This window comes from Scyliorhinus canicula, chromosome 9 (genome assembly GCF_902713615.1).
Source record: "Scyliorhinus canicula chromosome 9, sScyCan1.1, whole genome shotgun sequence".
NCBI lineage: Eukaryota > Metazoa > Chordata > Chondrichthyes > Carcharhiniformes > Scyliorhinidae > Scyliorhinus > Scyliorhinus canicula.
The window spans coordinates 99678042-99697996 of record NC_052154.1 but is presented as its reverse complement, the minus strand read 5'-3'; positions in this window follow the sequence as shown (position 1 = coordinate 99697996).

Sequence of the window (19955 nt, the reverse complement as noted above, 5' to 3'; positions counted from 1 at the left end):
ACAGTGAAGGGCCCATCTGTCTGAGTCCTTTCATTTCAAATACCCGTATTTGAATCTCGTCACTCTTCCTGATGGTTCAGCTTTCACAGATACACATTTAGCGGGCCCGGCACCCTAATCGCGGGCCCTCTGTGGATCTCTGGTTCCCTGAGCAGGAAAATACGTGGACGGGGATTACTGGTGGTCTCACCAAACGTGAACCTGATGTGGTGGACCTCACGGTTCCTTTAGGCAATAACCCCCAAAGTCCATCTGAAGGCAACCCTTCCTCCCCCCCACAATGCATTACCTGCCCACCCTTCCTCTACCATACCCCCCCACACCCTCCCCTCAGAGACCCCCATAAAAGGTGAAGCTACCAAAAGATCCGCTTAATAAGAAGATCCCCACGGGACCCCTAACTGAAGGAACCCCCCAGAGAGACCCCCTAACTAGAGGGACCCCAACAGAGACCCCCTAATTAAAGGAACCCCCATAGAGACCCCTAACTTGAGGGACCCTCATTGAGACCCCCAAACTAGAGAGACCCCCTCAGAGGTCCCCCCAGCTAAAGTAACCCTCACAGAGATCCCATAGCTAGAGAAACCCCCTAACTAGAGAGATCCCCATGGGATCTCCTGACTAAAGGGACACTCCCCACAAATACCCCTCTTACAGACACGCCCCTCCCTCAGAATAGAGACCCCTGTCTGGAAGCTAGAGAGCAGTCCAGGCAGGAGCAGTGAAAATGATTACAGCTGTAACATCTACCTGCGAGGTCCACGTATCCATTCCTGGCAGGAGAACAGCTGTGACCTGTGTTCAAACCGTTCAGAGCGATTAGCTGCAAGCCATTCATTCATTTGTAGTAGTGGGCTGTGATTGACAGCTTCCACAAAGCAGTCTTGATTCATTCATTTCCTTTCATGAGTGATTGACTCTTAAGTGCTGAAATCCCAATGTTTACAAACATCAACCACATCAAAGAAAGGTAAGTGCATTCCAATCATTCAAGCATAAATTTGCATGACAAGGGATTTGGTATTTCTACCCGATTTGCGCTTCCGGGGGAATACAAATCGGTAGCAATTATCCTCCGGGAGAAGAACATAGGGCGGGTTTCTACGTCCCGCTGCACCAGATTTCTGGTGCAGCACGCTGTCAGGATTCTCTGTTTTGCCAGCTGGTAAATGGGGTTTCCCATTGTGCGGCAGCCCCATGCCGTCAGGGAACCTCCGGGGCGGGATTCTCCGATTGCCGACGGTGAAACCGCGTTCGGCAATCAGCTGAAGAGTCCCTGTTTGCGCCGAAAGCGGGGCAGCGGCGCTTTTGTGATGCTCCGCCCCTCAAAAACGGCATACTCGAAGACTATGCCGCATGTCGTTAGGACAGCCTCAGGTCGTCACCTGAGGCCCCTCCCCGATGCTCCACCCCCGATGGCCTAAAGGTCCTGACGACGCAAAACACTTGTGGTATTTTTTTCCGTGGACCCCGCGTGGTGGCTGCGGACTGCGTCCAGCGCCGCCTCAGTCGGGGGGGGGGGGGGGGGGGAGCCATATCGCTGGCCGGGGGGGGGCTTCGGCAAGGGCTTGTGAGACTGGTGGGGGGTGGCGAGGGGGGATACTGGGGGTCATTATTTGGCAGGCCGGGTCCACGTGCAGCCGGCGCCATTTTGAGCAGCCGCCACCGTGCGCATGTCGTGGCAGCCGAGAGATTTACCCGGTGCGGCTGCAAGCTCCCCAACGATCCCAGAGTTGGTGCAGCTGTTGCACCGTTTTTTCTGGCGTAAAACGCCACTGTTCCCACGACAGCGTCAGATCTTTGTCTGGAAATCGGAGAATCCATCCCCCGGGCTGCCGGTAAAACGGAGAATCCCAACAGCAGAGAATTCAGCCCATAGTCCTCCAAATGGAGAATCTCTCCCATTGTCACAGAAGAGCTTTCAGAAGACAAATTTTCATTGTGAACGAGATTCTGTGACTTCTCATTTAAGTGAGTTCACAATACCCAAAGATGTGCAGGGTAGGTGGAATGAACACGCTAAATTGCCCCTTAATTGGAAAAAAAATGAATTGGGTACTCTAAATTTATTTTTTTTTTAAAGTGAGTTCACAACGTCATGACCCTTATTAAGTCTAGACCGAATTTCTTTGTAGGTTCCATATCTTCGGTGATGAGTAACCTGAGACAGTGGAAGGTAGATAGGCCTGTTCAAGCCGAATTGTGTTCATCAGAATCCTGCAGCTCTTTTCACATATCCCCATCACCTTTTTCTTTTTTTAAAATAAATTTAGAGTATCCAATTCTTTTCTTCCCAATTAAGGGGCAATTTAGAGTGGTCAATCCACCTACTCTGCACATCTTTTTGGGTTGTGGTGGTGAGACCCACACAGACACGGGAAGAATGTGCAAACTCCACAAGTACAGTGACCTCGGGTCAGGATCGAACCTGGGCCCTCACCACCATGAGGTAGCAGCGCTAACCACTGCACCATCACCTTTTTCTTGTCATCATGGTGGCCCAGTGGTTAGCAGTGTTGCCTCACAGCACCAGGGACCCGGGTTCATTTCTGGCATTGGATGAGTGTCTGTGTGAAGTTTGCACGTTCTCCCCATGTCTGCGTGGGTTTCTTTTGGGTGCTCTGGTTTCCTCCCACAGTCCAAAATTGTGAAAGTTAGATGGATTGGCCATGCTCAATACGTTGCGTTACGCGGATAAGGTGGGGCAGTGGGCCTAGGTGGCGTGCTCTTTTGGAGGGCCGATGGAGACTCGATGGGCCAAATGGCCCCCTTCTGTATTATAGGGGTTCTATGGACCTTGATCAACAGAATATATTTCTGGTTAATTTGGTCAAGACAATCCATCAACTCCTGTAGCTCCTCCGCAGAGTTAACAAACAGAATAAAGTCATCAGGATATCAAAGGTTCAAAACATGTCACCTGCCAATCAGTATCCCACCTTTCATAGGTTTCATAGAATTTATAGAATTTACAGTGCAGAAGGAGGCCATTCGGCCCATCGAGTCTGCACCGGCTCTTGGAAAGAGCACCCTACCCAAGCCCATACATCCACCCTATCCCAGTAACCCCACCAAACACTAAGGGCAATTTGGACCCTGAGGGCAATTTAGCCTGAGGGCAATTTAGCCTGGCCAATTCACCTAACCTGCACATCTTTGGACTGTGGGAGGAAACCGGAGCACCCGGAGGAAACCCACGCACACACGGGGAGAACGTGCAGACTCCACACAGACAGTGACCCAAGCTGGGATTCGAACCTGGGACCCTGGAGCTGTGAAGCATTTGTGCTAACCACTATGCTACCGTGCTGCCCTATTCATCAAGTGTCTCTCTATTCATCAAGTGTCTCTCTCTTAACTATTTCTGCCAGCAATTGATAAATATGATGAGCGGACGCATCCCTTTCCAACCTGTTTGACTGTGAATTTTCTCACAGGGCGCCAGAAACTCTGACCCTAGCTCATTGCTCACAATAAAGCTTGGTCAGCAATTTGATTAAATGTGGTGGCTAACCCATGTCAAACTTTGTCAACCAGAGTTTCTCACGTGAGGCCCAATCAAATGCCATTTCACAATCAATAAAATACATGAATGTTGGCTGCAGATGTACTTCGACTTGCGCATTATGATTCTAAGATGAGCAACTTGATCTCTGGTTGCTATTGCACATCAAAATCCAGCTTGCTTTTCAGCAATCTCACTCTTTTTCCAGATCCACTCCAGGGTGGCCAAGTGGGAGAACTGAAAGCAATAGTTCTGTAATTTATGCACTGTTTCAGGTCACCTTTCTTCAGATGGGCAGCATGGTAGTGTGGTAAACCATGTGATTGTATTGCCGGATGTGGTCGTCACCACTGTTGTATATATCACATACGAGATGTAATACGGTAAGGCTCCTGTACTACAGGTATGGGAGTAGATGCCTGCCTGCTGGCTCCACCCAGTGGCCGGAATGGTTGACCGTTATGGACTGCGGGCCACCTTCCCGTACCTGGATAACGTCACCGGCTGCGGCCACGACCAGCAGGACCACGATGTTAACCTTTCCAAATTCCTCCACACCGCCAAAATCCTCAACCTAACGTACAACAAGGAGAAATGCGTGTTCAGCACCAACCGCTTAGCCATCCTCGGCTATGTGGTGCAAATGGAGTTCTAGGGCCCGATCCCGATCGCATGCGCCCCCTCATGGAACTCCCCCTCCCCAACTGCCCCAAGGCCCTCAAACGATGCCTGGGGTTCTTCTCATACTATGCCCAGTGGGTCCCTAACTATGGGGACAAGTCCCGCCCACTCATTCACTCCACCGTTTTCCACCCTGACGGTCGAGGCTCACTTGGCCTTCAACCGTATCAAGACCGACATCGCCAAGGCCGCGATGCACGCGGTCGACGAGAGGCACCCCTTCCAAGTCGAGAGCGATGCATCAAACTTCGCTCTGGCTGCCACCTTCAACCAGGCAGGCATTCTTTTCACGCACCCTCCATGCCTCCAAAATTCGGCAGTCCTCCGTCGAGAAGGAGGCCCACGCCATCGTAGAAACTGTGCAGCATTGGAGGCATTACCTGGCCGGCAAGAGATTCACTCTCCTCACTGACCAATGGTCGGTTGCCTTCATGTTCAATAACATACAGCGGGGCAAGATCAAAAATGCTAAAATCTTGAGGTGGAGGATCGAGCTCTCTACAAGATTTAAGCTCTCTACAAGATTACAAGATTTCGTATCACCCCGGTAAGCTCAACGAGCTCCCCTGATGCCCTATCCCGAGGTACATGTGACAGCACACAAGTGGACTGACTCCGGACCCTACACGATGATCTCTGTCACCCAGGGATCACCCGGTTCTTTCACTTCATAAAGGCCCGCAATCTGCCCTACTCCATTGAGGAGGTCAGGGCTATCACCAGAGACTGCCAGGTCTGTGCGGAGTGTAAACCGCACTTCTACCAGCCAGACCGTGTGCATCTAGAGAAGGCCTCCCGCCCCTTTGAACGCCTCAGTGTGGATTTCAAAGGGCCCCTCCCCTCCACCGACCGAAACACGTACTTCCTTAATGAGGTCGACGAATACTCCAGATTCCCCTTCGCCGGGCCATGCCCCGATGTGACTTTGGCCACAATCATCAAAGCACTCAATACCATCTTCTCCCTGTTCGGTTTCCCCGCCTACATCCACAGCAATCGGGGATCTTCCTTTATGAGTAATGAGCTGCATCAGTACCTGCTCAGCAAGGGCATCGCCTCGAGCAGGCCGACCGGCTACAACCCCCGTAGAAACGGGCAGGTGGAGCGGGAGAATGGGACGGTCTGGAAGGCCGTCCAGCTGGCCCTACGGTCCAAAAATCTCCTGGTCTCCGGCTGGCGGGAGATCCTCCCCGACGTGCTCCACTCCATACGATCGCTATTCTGCACCGCGACTAATGCAACCCCACATGAACGTCTCCTTGCCTTCCCCAGGAAGTCCACCTCCGGGGTTTCGCTCCCAACGTGGCTGGCAGCTACAGGACCTGTTCTCCTCCGCAAGCACGTGCGGCTCCACAAGGCGGAGCCGTTGGTCGAGAGGGTACTGCTACCCCATGCAAACCCACAGTATGCCTACATGGTGTACCCTGATGGCAGCCAAGGCACAGTCTCCCTCAGGCACCTGGCACCAGCTGGTTCCCCACCCGCCCCCCACCCCGGCGCCACCCTTCCTCCCCCCAGTGCACCTCACCACAGCCCCCGCTCCAGGACGATCCATCCTCCTCTTGGTCCCACCCGGGGATGAAGATGAGGTCTACATGCTCCCGGAGTCACCTGCGACCGAGCCGACGCCTGCATCGCCACCGGGACTGCGGCGATCACAACAGAGGATCAAGGCACCCGATCGGCTGCATTTGTGAACTTTCCCCAAGATGTTAACCTGTGCATGTAAATAGCCTTCTACCACCTCCGCTGGACTCTTTTTTAACAGGGGGTGAATGTGGTAGTCACCACTGTTGTATATATCACATACGAGATGCAATATGGTAAGGCTCCTGTACTACAGGTACGGGGGTAGATCCCTGCCTTCTGGCACCGCCCAGTAGGCGGAGTATAAATGTGTGTGCTCACCGAGCTGCAGCCATTTTGGCAGCAGCTGCGGGAGGCTACACATCTCTGCTTAATAAAGCCTCGATTACTCTCTACTCTCGTCTCGTCGTAATTGATAGTGCATCATTGGGACTGTATATTGTATCATCCATGCCTGGACTTGTCCAGGTTGGCTCCGCCTGTGGTTCCTCCCCTCGGGGCTTCTGTATAAAAGTGGCAAGTCTCCGCCTCCGGCCCCAGTTTGGGTCCAGAGGCTGGAGGCTTGCTGTTTAGTGTATTAAAGCCTCAGTCAACTTTATCAACTTGTCGTGTATTATTGATGGTGTATCAGGTAGAACAGTGGTTAGCACTGTTGCTTCACAGCGCCAGGGTCCCAGGTTTGATTCCCGGCTTGGGTCACTGTCTGTGCGGAGTCTGCACGTTATCCCCATGTCTGCGTGGGTTTCCTCCGGGTGCTCTGGTTTCCACCCACAAATCCCGAAAGACATGCGTGTTAGGTAATTTGGGCATTCTGAAGTCTCCCTCCGTGTACCCGAACAGGCGCCGAAATGTGGGACTCGGGGCTTTTCACAGTAACTTCATTGCAGTGTTAATGTAAGCCAACTTGTGACAAAGATTATTATAAAAAGTGTGAATCAGTTCAGTCCTGCAACCAATTGCAGGTCACTCACAGTGCCACAGATTCTCTATGTCCTGTCCACTAACCATTCTCCACTAGCCATTAGTAGTGATTGCTGGTGTCCTCAACACCTAACCCCATTCCCCCACCTTGCCCCACACCCTCAAAGGCATCATCTAAGCTCTCTGTATGGAAGGGTCAGAGATCCACAGTGAACTCTCCACCTGCAGACTAAATGGGATTGCAGTGGGACCGTGAGACATCACATTAATCACACTGAGAGCTCTTTTATGCATGCTCCTTGCCACTGAGGTTCATGTCCTCTGTATCATTCAGTGAGGTGAGTTTGAGCAGCTGACGGCTGGTGGAGTAGATGAGGTCATATACACATTCCCTGCGCTGCAGGGATGTCCTCTGGGCGGAGACCCTGGACACAAATCTCCCTGGCGTCTTCCTCCCATTCAGAGTTGGTCTGATAGCTCAACCACCACATTCCATCCTTGGGGTACAGGCATCCCTCCTGCTCTCCACTGTATATCACTGCACTTCAAAAGAAGCGTCAGTAAATTTGGATGCCAGATCTCTTTGGGATGGCAGACCATCTCCTCCTTCAACGGTGGGTAAATTAATGTTTTTAAATATGGTGCTGGCATATGGCCTGTCATATTCTGCATGGTGGAATTATACATATCATTACTGGGATCGGTTTACACAGTGAGATTACACACAGCACCACCGGGATCGGTTTACACAGTGAGATTACACATAGTGTCACCGGGATCGGTTTACACAGTGAGATTACACACGGCATCACCGGGATCGGTTTACATGGTGAGATACAGCATCACCGGGACTGGTTTACACAGTGAGATTACACACAGCACCACCGGGATCGGTTTACACAGTGAGATTACACACAGCATCACCGGGATCGGTATACACGGTGAGATTACACATAGTGTCACCGGGATCGGTTTACACAGTGAGATTACACACAGCATCACCGGGATCGGTTTACACGGTGAGATTACACATAGTGTCACCGGGATCGGTATACACGGTGAGATTACACATAGTGTCACCGGGATCGGTTTACACGGTGAGATTACACACAGCATCACCGGGATCGGTTTACACAGTGAGATTACACACAGCGTCACCGGGATCGGTATACATGGTGAGATTACACACAGCATCACCGGGATCGGTTTACACAGTGAGATTACACACAGCGTCACCGGGATCGGTATACATGGTGAGATTACACACAGCATCACCGGGATCGGTTTATATGATGATATTACACACAGCATCACCGGGATCGGTATACACGGTGAGATTACACACGGTGTCACCGGGACTGGTTTACACGGTGAGATGACACAAGGTGTCTCTGGGACTGGGTTATGTGGTGAGATTACACATGGTGTCGCCTGGATTGGTTTACTCGGAGAGATTACACAAGGTGTCTCTGGGACTGGTTTACGCAGTGAAATTACACATGGCATCACCGGGATCGGTTTACATGGTGAGATCACACAAAGCATCGCCGTGATCGGTTTACATAGTGAGATTAACACAGCATCACCAGGATTGGTTTACAGGGTGAGATTACACACGGTGTTGCCGGAACTGACATGGTGAGATTAAGGTAAATGGCTAAGGTACATATTGGTCCTTTAGAGGATGAGAAGGGAGATTTAATAATGGGAGATGAGGAAATGCCTGAGGAACTTCACAGGTTTTTTGGGTCGGTCTTCACAGTGGAAGACACAAATAACATGCCAGCGACTGATAGAAATGAGGCTATGACAGGTGAGGACCTTGAGACGATTGTTATCACTAAGGAGGGAGTGATGGGCAAGCTAATGGGACTAAAGGTAGACAAGTCTCCTGGCCCTGATGGAATGCATCCCAGAGTGCTAAAAGAGATGGCTAGGGAAATTGCAAATGCACTAGTGATAATTTACCAAAATTCACTAGACTCTGGGTGGTCCCAGCGGAATGGAAATTAGCAAACGTGAAGCCACTGTTTAAAAAAGGAGGTAGGCAGAAAGCGGGTAATTATAGACCAGTTAGCTTATCTTCAGTAGTAGGGAAGATGCTGGAATCTATCATCAAGGAAGAAATAGTGAGGCTTCTGGATGGAAATTGTCCCATTGGGCAGACGCAGCATGGGTTCATAAAGGGAAGGTCGTGCCTAACTAATTTAGTGGAATTTTTTGAGGACATTACCAGTGCGGTAGATAACGGGGAGCCAATGGATGTGGTATATATGGATTTCCAGAAAGCTTTTGACAAGGTGCCACACAAAAGATTGCTGCTTAAGATAAAGATGCATGGAATTAAGGGTAAAGTAGTAGCATGTATAGAGGATTGGTTAATTAATAGAAAGCAAAGAGTTGGGATAAATGGGTGTTTCTCTGGTTGGCAATCAGTAGCTAGTGGTGTCCCTCAGGGATCAGTGTTGGGCCCACAATTGTTCACAATTTACATAGATGATTTGGAGTTGGGGACCAAATGTAATGTGTACAAGTTTGCAGATGACACAAAGATGAGTGGTAAAGCAAAAAATACAGAGGATACCGGAAGTCTGCAGAGGGATTTGGATAGGTTAAGTGAATGGGCTCGGGTCTGGCAGATGGAATACAATGTTGACAAATGTGAGGTTATCCATTTTGGTAGGAATAATAGCAAACAGGATTATTATTTAAATGATAAAATATTAAAATATGCCGCTGTGCAGAGAGACCTGGGTGTGCGAGTGCATGAGTCGCAAAATGTTGGTTTACAGGTGCAACAGGTGATTAAGAAGGCTAATGGAGTTTTGTCCTTCATTGCTAGAGGGATGGAGTTTAAGACGAGAGAGGTTATGCCACAATTGTATAAGGTGTTAGTGAGGCCACACCTGGAGTATTGTGTTCAGTTTTGGTCTCCTTACCCGAGAAAGGACGTACTGGCGCTGGAGGGTGTGCAGAGGAGATTCACTAGGTCAATCCCAGATCTGAAGGGGTTGGATTACAAGGAGCGATTGAGTAGACTCTTAGGTTGGAATTTAGAAGGATACGGGGGGATCGATTGAAACATATAAAATTATGAAGGGAATAGATAGAAGAGATGCGGGCAGGTTGTCTCCACTGATGGGTGAAAGCAGAACTAGGGGGCATAGCCTCAAAATAAGGGGAAGTAGATTTAGGACTGAGTTTAGAAGGAACTTCTTCACTCAAAGGGTTGTGAATCTTTGGAATTCCTTGCCCAGTGAAGCAGTAGAGGCTCCTTCATTAAATATTTTTAAGGTAAAGGTAGATAGTTTTTTGAAGAATAAAGGGATTAAGGGTTATGGTGTTCGGGCCGGAAAGTGGAGCTGAGTCCAAGAAAGATCAGCCATGATCTCATTGAATGGTGGAGTAGGCTCGAAGGGCCATATGGCCTACTCCTGCTCCTAGTTCTTATGTTCTTATTGCACACAGCATCAAAGGATTGGTTTACAGGGTGAGATTTCACACAGTATCACTGGGATCAGTTTAAATGGTGAGATTACACACAGTGTAACCACGATCGGTTTACACGGTGAGGTTACACACAGCATCACCGGGATCGGTATACATGGTATGATTACACACAGCATCACCGGGATCGGTATACACAGTGAGATTACACACAGCATCACCGGGATCGGTATACATGGTGAGATTACACACAGCATCACCGGGATCGGTATACACAGTGAGATTACACACAGCATCACCGGGATCGGTATACACGGTGAGATTGCACACAGCATCACCGGGATCGGTTTATACTGTGAGATTACACACGGTGTAACCTAGATCGTTTACACGGTGAGATTACACACGGTCTCACCGGGACTGGTTTACACGGTGAGATTACACACGGTCTCACTGGGACTGGTTTACACAGTGAGATTACACACGGTCTCACCGGGACTGGTTTACACGGTGAGATTACACACGGTCTCACTGGGACTGGTTTACACAGTGAGATTACACACGGTGTAACCTGGATCGTTTACACGGTGAGATTACACACGGTGTCACTGGGACTGGTTTACACGGTGAGATTACACACGGTCTCACCGGGATGGGTTTACACAGTGAGATTACACCCGGTGTCACTGGGACTGGTTTACACGGTGAGATTACACCCGGTGTCACTGGGACTGGTTTACACGGTGAGATTACACCCGGTGTCACTGGGACTGGTTTACACAGTGATATTACACAGGTTTTCTCGGGGATCGGTTTACACGGTGAGATTACACACGGTCCCACTGGGACTGGTTTACACGGTGAGATTACACACGGTCTCACCGGGATGGGTTTACACGGTGAGATTACACACGGTGTCACTGGGACTGGTTTACACAGTGAGATTACACCCGGTGTCACTGGGACTGGTTTCCATGGTGAGATTACACCCGGTGTCACTGGGACTGGTTTACACGGTGAGATTACACACGGTGTCACTGGGACTGGTTTACACGGTGAGATTACACACGGTCTCAACGGGATGGGTTTACATGGGGAGATTACACACAGCATCACAGGATCGGTTTAAATGATGAGATTACACACAATGTCTCCGTGATCGGTTTACACGTTGTGTTTTGTGAGGGCCACGAAGAATCCAGCACGAGTTTTCAGGATGCAAAGTAATAACATTTATTTACAATAATATATATATATACAACAGCAGCAGCAACTTCCCTTGCTGCTCACTCCTCTCTCTCTCTCTGCTGGTTCCAAACTGGCCAGCTCTATTTATGCAGGGAGTCTGCCAATGATATCTCTGCCTCCATCATTGGGGAAGCTCATATTCCCATAGGATTGTGGGATTGTCATTAGTCCCCAGCCAATGGTAAGCAGGCAGGTTATAATATCCCTTCCCCCCCCAAAGGCCAAAGAATCCACCGAAGACCCTGGCGAAGGAGGGCATCGGACTCGTTTTGCCGCAGGCCGGGCACCATTTGCACGAGGCGCTGGATCGGGCGGCGTGTAACGAGATGGAGACCGGCGCTTCCATGATGAACGGCGCAACGGTTGTACATCCACGACCCGTGGGCCCGAGGATTCCCCCTCTGAGGTGTCTTGTGTCTCCATCTCGGAGTCAGAGTCTGCTGCCTCCGTCATCTCGGCGTCGTTATCTCCACGCGGTTCTGTCACGACCTGCGCAGGCTTTGAGTGAGGCACCAGAGGAAGATTGTGAGGAATACTTTCCATTGTGTCTGGTCTCTGCGGCTGGAGGAATGAGCTCCTGGAGCGGGGAATCTTTGGAAGGGATAGTCTTCTAGTCACCGCATGGGGAGTGGTCCTATATGACAACAAAAAACGAGCCAGTCTCGTGTCCATCGACCTGGAAGACTGCTTCTTTAGACCTCGTTTGAATGTCTGCACTGCGTGCTCCGCCAACCCATTTGAAGCCGGGTGGTAAGGTGCAGTGCGGATATGGCGTATGCCGTTCATCTTCATGAACCTCGCAAACACCTCACTTGGGGCCTCACGGTAGCATGGTGGTTAGCATCAATGCTTCACAGCTCCAGGGTCCCAGGTTCGATTCCCGGCTGGGTCACTGTCTGCGGAGTCTGCACGTCCTCCCCGTGTGTGCGTGGGTTTCCTCCGGGTGCTCCGGTTTCCTCCCACAGTCCAAAGATGTGCGGGTTAGGTGGATTGGCCATGCTAAATTGCCCGTAGTGTAAGGTTAATGGGGGGATTGTTGGGTTACGGGTATACGGGTTACGTGGGTTTAAGTAGGGTGATCATTGCTCGGCACAACATCGAGGGCTGAATGGCCTGTTCTGTGCTGTACTGTTCTATGTTCTATGTTCTATGTTGTGAACGGAGTGCCGTTGTCCGTGACCAACACCTCTGGGAGGCCATGCGTATTGAAAGACAAATGCATCTTCTCGATTGTTTCGCAGGACGTTGTGCCTCCCATCTTATGCACCTCTAGCCATTTAGACTGGGCGTCGATTAATAGACGGAACATGGATCCTTGAAAAGGGCCAGCGAAATCCGCATGCAAGCGTGCCCAAGGCCCAAGGCCGCCCTGGACATTTCCAGTGATGTAGGGGCGCGGCCAACGGAAGCTTCTGATGCTCCTGGCAAATGGAGCAGTTTTGGGCCACCTTCTCAATGTCGGTGTCGAGGCCTGGCCACCAGACATAACTCCGGGCCAACATTTTCATTTTGGTCACACCTGGATGCCCATTGTGCAAGTCTCTCAGTATCAGCTCCTGTCCTTTTTCCGGGACAATCACACGCGTCCCCCACAAAAGGATGCCGTCTTCCATGCTGAATTCGGACAGCTTGGAGGAAAATGCCCGCAACTCGCCTGGGAGCTGCCTATGCTGCCCACCATACAGGACTATGTTCCGAACCTTTGACAATACTGGCTCCGTCTGAGTCCACTCATGGATCTGTGATGCCGTCACAGGCAAGGTGTCCATAAAAGTTAGGGTTGCAACCACCTCACCGGTCGTGGGGGTCGACATGGGGCCGGTCAATAAAGGCAATTGGCTCAGTGCGTCGGCATTCCCTATCTGGGTTCCTGGTTTGTGCTCCAGAGAATACTCATATGCAGCGAGCAACAAAGCCCAGCGCTGGATCCGTGCGGAAGCAATGGGCGGTATTGGCTTATCCTCTCTGAAAAGTCCCAGCAGAGGCTTATGATCCGTCACGATAGTGAAGTGGCGGCCATATACGTACTGGTGGAAACATTTCACCGCAAAGACCACCGCCAGGCCCTCCTTCTCGATCTGCGCATACTTTTTTTCCGCTGCAGTCAATGTGCGGGACGCGAAAGCTATCGGCCGCTCGGCCCCATTCTCCATCTTGTGGGACAGGACAGTCCCAATACCATACGGGGATGCATCTCGTGTGACGAGCAAAGGCGTTCCAGGATCAGAGTGGGTTAGTAACCCAGACGACGACGACAATTGTTGTTTTACCCGCCGAAAAGCGGTTTCTTGCGGCTGACCCCAAACCCAGGTGTGATTCTTCTTCAGCAGAAGGTGCAACGGGGCCAGCGTTGTTGCCAGATTGGGGAGGAAGTTTCCGTAATAGTTTACGAGGCCGAGAAACGAACGAAGATGCGAAGTGTCAGTCGGGGCGGGGGCCTGTTGAATTGCGTGCACCTTCTCTGCGACGGGGTGCAAACCTTCGCGGTCCACCCAATAACCCAGGTAGACTACTTCCTTCACCTGAAAAACACACTTTGTGCGACGTAAACGGACTCCAGCCTCGAAAAGTGACTAAGGACAGCCTCCAAATTTTCCAAATGTTCCTGCTCCGACAACCCTTTGATCAAAACATCATCTAAGTAGACAGCAACACGCATTAAACCTCTCAAAATGCCCTCCATAACGCGTTGAAAAATAGCACAGGCAGAGAATACTCCAAAGGGCAAACGTGTATATTCATACAGGCGCCGGTGTGTATTAATCGTTACATATGGCCGGGAGGCAGGGTCCAGCTCCAACTGTAGGTAGGCGTGACTCATATCTAATTTTGTGAACGAGAGTCCGCCTGCAAGCTTCGCGTAGAGATCCTCTAGGCGAGGCATTGGGTATTGGTTGAGTCAGGAAGCCGTATTCACTGTAAATTTATAGTCGTTGCACAAGCGAACTGTGGTATCTGGCTTCATTACAGGTACAATTGGTGCTGCCCAGTCAGCAAAACGGACGGGCCTGATGATACCCAAAGTCTCCAAACGAGTGAGCTCCCCTTCTACCTTCTCGAGCAAAGCGTAAGGCACCGGGCACGCCCGGAAACAGCGCGGCGTGGCTCCTGGTTCGACTTGGTTACAGGCTGCAGCCCCTTTTATTTGCCCCAAACCGGGCTGGAATACATCTGGGTATCGTCCTGGGTATCAGTCAACCCTGCAGAAACTGTTTGGAGGATGTGCTGCCACTGCAACCACAAATGGCGCAACCAGTCCCGACCCAACAGGCTGGGCCCATGGCCGCGCACCACGATAAGTGGGAAAAGCCCCTCCTGGCGTCCATAAACAACAGGGGTCATCGTAGTTCCAGCAATGTCCAATGGTTCCCCCATGTAGGTGGCCAACCTGGCCTGTGTGTCGGTTAAGGTAAGGGTCTGTATACCCTGCTTGATGCGGTCGAATGTCCTCTGGGCGATCACGGAGACCGCTGCGCCAGTGTCCAACTCCATCTCAAGCGGGTGACCATTGGCCCGTACTGTCACTTTAATGGGGGCCACACGGGGAGCTGCCACACAATGCAGCTGCAGGCAGTCATCCTCCGTCTCCACGTCCTTGGGAGTCGTCGCCATAGGTTCATCCAAATGAAAGGTACGGCCCCTGGGCTGGCCACAGTTTCGGTCAGAACGACGGCGCCTCTGGCACCCCCAGGACCGCCGTCCACGACGGGGTCAGCGCCTACAAGTCTGGCACGGACATTGCTCTTCATTCATTGGTTCTGGAGAATGGCTCCCTTCGGGGAGGAATGTCCGACGGCCACTGGCGTTGATCCGGACGTCGCCTCGCCCAAGGTACCGCAGGGATGCAGGGGGACGCTTTCGGACGGAAGGGGTTGTGCCCCAAGGCATGCACCTCCATTCCCTGAAGCTCCTGCACACTTCGTTCTGAGCTCTCCCGGGACAATACTATTTGAATGGCCTGTTGAAAAGTCAATGTTGGCTCGGGTAACAACTTTCTCTGGGTGGCCGCATTGTTAATACCGCAAACCAAACGGTCGCGTAACATCTCTGACAAGGTCTCACCATAGTCACAGTACTCCGCAATCCTGCGTAGCCTGGATAGATAGTCGGCACGGGATTCTCCTGGGGTCCTTTCAGCGGTATTAAACCGGTAATGTTGGACTACCGTGGATGGGGTTGGGTTAAAATGTTGCCCCACTAAGTTCACAAGTTCATCAAACGTTTCGGTGTCCGGCGCAGCTGGGTACGTAAGGCTCCTAATCACCCCAAACGTATGCGGGCCACAGGCGGTGAGAAATATGACCACCTGGCGCTCGTTTTCGGTGATGTTATTTGCCCGGAAATAGTAACGCATCCGTTGTGCGTACTGGTTCCAGCTTTCCAGCGCAGCATCAAAAACATCCAAACGTCCATACAGAGGCATGGTGTAATAGAAAACAACTTCCAACCTGTATCCAACAAAAATCCAGGGAGGTGGCTTCAGCAGTGTAGACAGCTATTCACTTTAACCCTCGTCGCCAGTTTTGTGAGGGCCACGAAGAATCCAGCACGAGTTTTCAGGATGCAAAGTAATAACATTTATTTACAATAACATATACACAACAGCATCAGTAAGTTCCCTTGTTGCTCCTTCCTCTCTCTCTGCTGGTTCCAAACTGGCCAGCTCTATTTATGCAGGGAGTCTGCTAATGATTTTTCCGTCCCCCTCATTGGGGAAGCACATATTCCCACAGGATTGTGGGATTGTCATTTGTCCCCAGCCAATGGTAAGCAGGCAGGTTATAACAGTGAGATTGCCACAGCATCACCAGGATCGGTTTCCACGGTGAGATTACACACGGTGTAACCGAGACTGGTTTACATGGTCAGATTACACACGGTGTCACTGGGACTGGTTTACACGGTGAGATTACACACGGTGTCACTGGGACTGGTTTACACGGTGAGATTACACACGGTGTCACTGGGACTGGTTTACACGGTGAGATTACACACGGTCTCACTGGGACTGGTTTACACGGTGAGATTACACACGGTGTCACCGGGACTAGTTTACACGGTGTCACATGGTGTAACCAAGACTGGTTTACTTGATGAGATTACACACGGTGTCACTGGGACTGGTTTACACGGTGAGATTACACACGGTGTCACTGGGACTGGTTTACACGGTGAGATTACACACGGTATTATCGGTTCTGGTTTACACAGTGAGATGACATACGGTGTCACCATGACCAGTTTACGCGGTGCGATTGGACACAGCATCACCAGGATCAGTTTTCATGATGAGATTACACACAGTGTCACTGGGACTGGTTTACACAGTGAGATTACACACAGTGTCACTGGGACTGGTTTACACAGTGAGATTACACACGGTCTCACCGGGATGGGTTTACACGGTGAGATTACACACGGTCTCACCGGGATGGGTTTACACGGTGAGATTACACACGGTGTCACTGGGACTGGTTTACACAGTGAGATTACACACAATGTCACTGCGACTGGTTTACACGGTGAGATTACACACGGTGTCACTGGGATGGGTTTACACAGTGAGATTACACACAATGTCACTGCGACTGGTTTACACGGTGAGATTACACACGGTCTCACCGGGATGGGTTTACACGGTGAGATTACACACGGTGTCACTGGGACTGGTTTCCATGGTGAGATTACACACGGTGTCACTGGGACTGGTTTCCATGGTGAGATTACACACGGTGTCACTGGAACTGGTTTACACGGTGAGATTACACACGGTGTCACCGGGACTGGTTTACACGGTGAGATTACACACGGTGTCACCGGGACTGGTTTACACGGTGAGATTACACATGGTTTAACAGGGATTGGTTTACACGGCGAGATTACACACGGTGTCACCGGGACTAGTTTACACGGTGAGATGACACACGGTGTTACCAGAACTGGTTTACACGGCGAGATTACACACATGGTGTCACCAGGACTGGTTTACACGGCGAGATTACACACCGTGTTACCGGGACTGGTTTACATGGTGAGATGCCACATGGTGCCACCAGGACTGGTTTACACGGTGAGATGACACACGGTGTTACCAGGACTGGTTTACACGGTGAGATTACACACGGTGTAACCGGGATTTGTTTACACGGTGTCACACGGTGTAACTGAAACTGGTTTACACGGTGAGATTACACAGGGTGTCACCGGGACTGGTTTACATGGTGAGATTATGCACAGTGTTACCAAGACTCGTTTCCACAGTGAGATTACACACGGTGTCACCGGGATTGGTTTACACGGTGAGATTACACATAGTGTAATCAGGATTGGGTTACACGGTGAGATTACACACGGTGTTATCGGTTCTGGTTTACACGGTGAGATTACACAGGGTGTCACCGGAACTGGTTTACACTGTGAAATGGGTTTTTATCAAATAGCCGTAGTGGACGTATCCTTGAGAAATGGGTGTTTATCAAATAGCTGCTAAAGTGTGGGCTGTCTGTCTGTTTTTACTTCTTTTTTGAGCTGGCAGCTACATTGTGTGTTTGGTTTCGTTTTCAGAGTTGGAGCTGCATCCAGCCAAACAAGGTGGAATTTTGATCTCTGTCTGTTTGAAAAGAATATCTTCAGATCACTTGCGAATTTAAAAGTGATAACAGCGCTCGGTGGAGAATTTAAATCTGCTGTCTTTGTTAAAGAGGGTATTTTTTTGTCTTATGGATATTGTGAGGAAAGATTAAATGTTACTTATAGAGAACTGTATTCTTTGGGGGCACTATTTGAATTGATAGTTGCTAAAATGTTTACTGTGTGTTTCTAAAATGTTAACCGGATTCATAGAATAAACATTTTTTTGTATTACAAATACTTTAGTTCTCTGTTGCATCACACCTGTAGAGTGGGCCCTTATGCTCCCCAAAACCAAAATCTATTAAAAGTTGTGGGTCAGGTAAACTCCATGTTATACTTTGGGGTTCGCTAAACCCTGGCCTGTAATATTACACAGTGTGTCACCGGGACTGGTTTAAACGGTGAGATTACACACGGTGTTACCGGGACTGGTTTACACGGTGGGATTACACACGGTGTTACCGGGACTGGTTTACATGGTGAGATTACACACGGTGTTACCGGGACTGGTTTACACAGTGAGATGACACACTGTGTAACCGGGTCTGTTCACACAGCGAGATTACACAGGGTTTCACAAGGACTGGTTTACATGGTGAGATTACGCACAGAGTCACCGAGACTGGTTTACATGGTGAAATGACACACGGTGTTACCTGGACTGGTTTACACGGTGATATTACACACGGTGTCACCGGGACTGATTTACACGGTGGGATTACACACGGTGTTAACGGGACTGGTTTACATGGTGAGATTACACACGGTGTTACCGGGACTGGTTTACACAGTGAGATTACACACGGTGTCACCGGGATTGGTTTACATGATTTATTTAACATCTAACTATTTTACATGTTCAACAGTAACTGACACTATGCTGACTTGATTGGAGACCTGAGGCTAGCCTGACCAGACTTACTGACTACCACATGGTGTTTGCACTGGCTATTGTTGCACGTTTTGGTATGTGGGAAAAACGCGTTTATTGGGGTGTATTAACTTCCAAGTGCTTAACGCCACTAGGCTCTGTTCTATGTATTTATTCAGCTTAGGAGTCGCCAGGTGCCGTATAGACACCGTCACGAGTATTCCAAGGTCAAGTTCAAAGTAATAAAGACGATACACCGATTAGTAAGGTCCAAACGATAATATTTATTATACAGTTATAATAAATACTCATGCACACACTAAGAGACAAAGCTATGACTAAACTAAAGTAATCAGAATACTTATCTAACAGGAACAGGCAAGGTCAGGGAGCGAGGCCTTCGTCCTGGTCTTGGGCTGCAACCTTCAGCAAGCGTTCTGGTCACTGGGGGTTCTAGCGGCTTAGTTCGCGTAGCGAGCGTCGTACTGGCACTTACGGTTCGGCGGCTGGTGCTCGACGGCTGGAGTCAGAGTGTATCTTCAAGTTCTTGGTCAGGGCCGGAGCACGGAATAACAGCAGACCGGACAACACGAGGTCCCTGTCTTTTATAGGGATCCCATTGTCCTTCCCTCTTCTTGGGCGGGCTTTAACCTTTGGATATCTATTGGGTCAATTCCTCATCGATACTGTTTTAATTCCCCAATGCGAGGGGGTCTCCGTGATGGGGGGGGCGTTTCTTATGCCCTTTTGTTTGGAGGTTTCTGGTGCCTCGATGTCTGGGCCTTGATTCAAATGTGTCCATTCAGAATCAAATGTTTCTATGTGTGGGTGTTCAGGTCTGATTGCCTCATTAGCATGCAAAGCGTTTTGCCATTTGCACCTAGCTAAGGTCTTCTCACCTGAGCCCAAACTGGTTTCTGCTGCTGCAGAATGCAAAATGCTCTCTTTGCAGACTGCTGGTCTGGCTAAACTGTCTGTTTCCCAGCAGTCTTAGCGCGTGGCTAATTTTGTAGCTCAGCGTCCATTTTATGTGGCTACATTCCCTCCTTGTGATCCTCACAA